Source organism: Macaca nemestrina, chromosome 10 (assembly GCF_043159975.1).
Source record: "Macaca nemestrina isolate mMacNem1 chromosome 10, mMacNem.hap1, whole genome shotgun sequence".
NCBI classification, from domain to species: Eukaryota; Metazoa; Chordata; class Mammalia; order Primates; family Cercopithecidae; genus Macaca; species Macaca nemestrina.
In genome coordinates, this window is record NC_092134.1 from 39,893,974 (window position 1) to 39,899,535 (window position 5,562).

Consider the following 5,562-nt stretch of genomic DNA (forward strand, 5'->3'; position numbering starts at 1 on the left):
TTCTAGCCATTTCCTCAAGCCCCATTTGTTTGTGAAATCCTATGTGTGCCAATATACTTAATTAAATTTGTTTTTCTCTTGTTAATCTGTCTTTTGTCAGATTGTTTAATTTGTAGGGTCCCAGCCATTGAACTTAGGAGACAGGAGGAAAATTTTTTCCTCCCTTGCAATTTAAACTCTTAATGATTTGCATTCCAAATATAAAAGTGAACAAACAGAAAAGACTAACAAACTAGATTCTCTGTCATTTCTCACCCAGCAGAAACAAGTTCTATGTAAACTCCTAATTCATTTGCAGAGATCCTCAAATGATCTGATCATAAAACCAAATTCCATCTGGGCACCATGGCTCACGCCTATAATCCCAGCACTTTGGGAGGCCGAGGCAGGCGGATTACGAAGTCAGGAGTTTGAGACCAGCCTGGCCAACATAGTGAAACCCTGTCTCTACTAAAAATACAAAAAATTAGCTGAGCGTGGTGGCACGCGCCTGTAATCCTAGTTACTCAGGAGGCTGAGGCAGGAGAATCACTTGAACCCAGGAGGCGGAGGTTGCAGTGAGCCGAGATCACACTATTGCACTCCACCCAGGCAACAGTGTGAGGCTCTGACTCAAAAACAAGCAACAAACAAACAAACAAAACAACCAATTTCCCAGCCAAAAAGGCAAACAAACTAAATTCTCTGGAGCCTTTCACCCAACAGAGACTAGATCTCTATGCAACATTTACAAAGATCATTAAATGGTCAGACCATAAAACTAATTCTCAATGGAGAATAATTTACTGGCTATAAACAAACCAAAACCAAAATTAGTAAGGGCAAAATAAAATTAGAAAAACAGAGTCAGCAAAATTCGATGGCTCACTTTGTGTTACTTGACCTCATGAATCAAGAAAAGGTATTTCTGTGCTTCCACTGCCCATGTGGTGCACTTCTCTGTGGATGAAATCTACCTGGCTCTGGTCAGGAAATCCACAGGGCATCTTGGTGAATCCTCCAAAACTGTTAAAAGATAACTTTCAGAAAAAGGTATTAGGTTGGTGCAAAAGTAATTGCGGTTTGGATCACTACTTTTAATGGCAAAAACCACAATAACTTTTTCCCCAACCTAATAAAATCATGACTCTTCTATAGATATAAAAATGAACATGTGCTAAAAAATTTATTTTGCTCATATGATACTACGGAATAAGACACATGTTATAACTGGTGTATTTGTTTGCTTGGGATGCCATAGCAAGGTATGACAAACTGGGTGGCTTAAACAACAGAAATTTGTTCTCTCACAGTTCTCGTGGCTGGAAGTTTGAAATCAAGGTGTTGGTAGGATTGGTTCCTTCTGGGGGCTTTGAGGAGAATCTGTTTTGTGCATCTCTCCCAGTTTCTGGTGGTTTGGTGGCAATCCTCTCTGTTCCTTAGCTTGGAGACATTACCCTATCTCTCACTTCCTCTTCACATGGCATTCTTTTGTGTATGCATAAAGAGGAAGGTAATTTGTCTCTGTGTCTAAATTACCTTTTATTTTTCTTAAGGACACAGTCATATTATATCAGGGCCCACTCTCATGGCCTCATCTTGATCATCTGCAAAGACGATCCAGATAAGCTCACATTCCCAGGTGCTGGGGGTTGGGACATATCTTCAGTATTTTTGGGAGAAGGGGACACAATTCAACCCATAACAGCTGGTTCAAAGGAAAAGTCAAAACAGCACAAGTTTTTTTTTATTACGAGTAAAGGAATGCTGAGATGAATTGCAAATGGAGGCAAAACTGTTTTATCCATTGGTGAAGGCTAGGGCCAGGGGGAGTCAATTAAATCACTCCCAGACAGGACGGAAGTTATATATCTATCAGTTACCTACAACTTACAAAGATTTACAAAGTAGCTCTAAGACAATAAACAGGGCTAGAATCTCATAACCCAGAAGGGTATGCATAAGTGATGCATTGTTTTCTATTAAAACGTATTTTTTTCGATGCAACTATTAATCCGTTTATTTTCTTTCCATGGATTAAGTGGTCCGAAAATCTGCTCTGCATTAAGTGGTCCTGAAGTCTCATGTGCGTGATTCATTTTCTTGGCAAACTTATCGCCGCTCCAATTTCTAGCCCTGCTTCCTGTAACACTGGGAGGGAGGTTTGGCCGTGTTTTCCTCAGTGGGGTTGTTGGATGCTTGAGGAGAGCAGTTCCCTCTGTCTAACAAGGTGTTGCAGATGCTCTCTGTTTATTCCCTGCTTCGTCTCCTCAGGCAGGTAGGAAACTAGGCTTAGATAAATAAAGGAGAAGGCCAGGTGCGGTGGCTCACGCCTGTAATCCCAACACTTTGGGAGGCTGAGGCAGGCGGATCATCTGAGGTTAGGAGTTCAGGATCAGCCCGGCCAAAATGGTGAAACACTGTCTCTACTAAAAATACAAAAATTAGCTGGGCATGATGGCAGGTGCCTGCAATCCCAGCTACTCAGGAGGCTGAGGCAGGAGAATCACTTGAACCTGGGAGGTGGAGGTTGCAGTGAGCCAAGATGGTGCCATTGCACTCCAGCCTGGGTGACAGAATGAGACCCCAACTCAAAATAAATAAATAAATAAATAATCACTAAAGGTTACCAGATCATTATGACAGCTACAGGAGCTGCAATTTCAGAATGCAGTAAGCCCTTTTCAGCACTATTTATTTATTTATATTGTCTAACACTTTCTTTTATTATTGCTTTGTGTTTCCCAGAAGAGTAGAGGCCTGGTGAGGGGAGGTAGCAGAGTCTTCTTGTTGATAAATCTATGCCCAGCTCCCAGATGGCCAGGAAGGGGCCACCAGCTCTGGGCTGCTGCCCTGCACCCGAGCTTCTCAGGTGTTCCTTGGATCTCACTTGGGTCAGCACTTTATTTACAACTCTCAGTCCTCATACCTCAGCCTCCAAAATGCATATGGTATATCATTTTATGTCATTTGCTGGGCCTGTTGAGATTCTTCACAGTTATGTGGGCAGGAGGGAAAAGGGTTGATACAGAAACAGGTATGCAAAGTGCCTATATCTTTAAAAATTAAAACACACTTTGGGAGGCCAAGGCGGGTGGACCACTTGAGGTCAGGAGTTGGAGATCAGCCTGACCAACATGGTGAAACCCTGTCTCTACTAAAAATACAAAAATTGGCCAGGTGTGGTGGTGGGCACCTATAATCCCAGTTAGGAGGCTGAGGCAGGAGAATTGCTTGAACCCGGGAGGGGGTGGTGGTAGTGAGCCAAGATCATGCCACTGCACTCTAGCCTGGGTGACAAAGTGAGACTGTCTCAAAAATAAAATAAAATAAAATAAATAAAAAATAAAACACAAGCATGAACTTTGTAAGAAAGCGTTTTGGGGATTTATAGATTCAGAGCCTCAATAAGGAAATGTCTTTCTCCCTGATAAAAATAACTTTGGGAAAGATAAATTTAGGAATTCTCTTCCCCATGATTCAGATTCCTGACATTCTTTGGTATTTTCACTATATAGTTGCCTTTTTTTTTTCTGTATTACTTTTTTCCAGAAAGAGAAAATCTTACTGGAGAATGCCGTGCCAAGCCTGAGAATGTTGAGTATCCTAGGCCAAGCTCAGTAGGTCAAAGAGCTTTCCAGCAGGAAATTCTTCTGTCTGTAATAATTGAGGCCAGTTTCATGGGATGAGGCTGACAATCTGCAGGGAGGCAAGGAGGGTCCTTTTGGCTTTTTATTTTTTCATCCAGCTCTCTGGTTTACTCCCCCTTATTTAAGCTTTTAGCAGCTTCCTAGGCACCACTCTGCCTGGAAGTTTTCCAGGTGGATGTCCTACCCTAAATTCTCTTTTGTCATCGGCCTCTTCAGGCAGAACCCATGCTGTAATGCCTGGGAGGTCCTTGCTGTTTTCTTTCCTGTCTCTGGGTGAACTCATGTCACATGTTCCAAGAGAAAACACAAGAGAGATAGGGTTCTTTCCATTTGTAAATTCCAGGCCTGCTTTCTCTCAGGCTTTTCAATTTCTTTTGAGACTTGGTGTGTGTGGTTTTGCCCAAGCGATGCATCACCTGGAACCCATGCACTTATGTCTCTCAGGAGCTCCACGCTCTTTCTCTGTCTTTGCCAGTTCCCCTCACCTGTCCCTTCTTTTTTAACTTTCTCCCATTTATTAAGTGCTGCTTGTATGACCTGCACTTTGGTAAGCTCTTTAATGCATTATTTTTATCTCACCTTCCAAGCAACTCTATGGGATAGGGACAATGATTCCCAGTTTGCAGTTGAGAAAACAAGGTTTAGGGCAGTTGAATGACCTGCCCATGGTCACATGGCTAAGCTGAAGAGTCAGGATTTAAATCTAGGCCTAAGTGACTGAAAAGCTGGTATGGTTTACTGTTTGTTTATGTGCCATGGGGGAGAAACATCTGTTATGACACTCTAGAAACAAAATACTGAATTAATATACAGTCATGTGTTGCTTAACAATGGAGATATATTCTGAGAAGTGCATGATTGTGTGAATATCATAGAATATACTTACACAAACCTAGATGCTATAGCCCACTACACACCCAGACCACATGGTATAGCCTATCGTTCTCAGACTACAAACCTGTACAGCATGTTACTGTACTGAATACTGTAGGCAACTGTAACACAGTGGAAAGTGTTTGTGTAGTCAAACATATTTAAAAATAGAAAAAGTACAGTAAAAATACAGTATTATAATCTTAAGGTGCCTCTGTGGTGTGTGCAGTCTGTCATTGACTGAAAGGTGGTTATGTAGTGCCTGACTGTATTTTGTCAGCTGTGAAACTTTTAAGGATGCTCAAGCTGATGAAGCTGGTTTAGGATGGAGGACTCAGTTTATGGAAAAAAATGCCAGCATTCTTATAATATGATGTTTACCTCTTTTCTCTGAATTGCTCCTTTTCATAGATTTGTCTCAAAGGCTGAGACCATCTTGGTTAGTCTTGCTGAATGCAAAAGCTTATGTGATTTCCTGGAGATCAGACTTTTAATAAATTCTGGTAGGGCTGGTCTTGGGATAAATTTGGAAAAATATGAGGTTTGATCTTTGAGGCCGCCATCTCTCATTTCTGTTACTCTCTTTCACTTTAAAATAAACCCACCTACCCAAATTCCCATAATAATCTCAGGGACTTGTGGCCATGACTTCTGCTATTAGGGAGAGAATTGATCAGCTAAAACCATTCACTTGACTTAGTGAGTCATTCTTCTGAGCATAAAGGAACACTTTAAGAGACTGATTTGAGTAATAATAAAACTCCGGTCTCCTCCACAGCTGGCTCTGTGTAAATTACTTTTTCTCTATTGCAATTCCCCTGCGTTAATAAATTGGCTCTTCTATGCAGTGGGCAAGGTGAACCCATTGGGCAGTTACAAAATTGGGGGCTTGTCCAGGATAGCCCTTGTGGCTAGCTGCCCACAGTTTGGTAGCCTGCCTCTGGCCATGGATCCAGAGGTCAGCTCAAGTGGCCACCTAGTTTTCTTGGAGTAGTGGCTGACTCTGGCACCGTCTCTTCCAGTGGGGCACTGCCAACCCAATGTGCATGGATTTAATTGC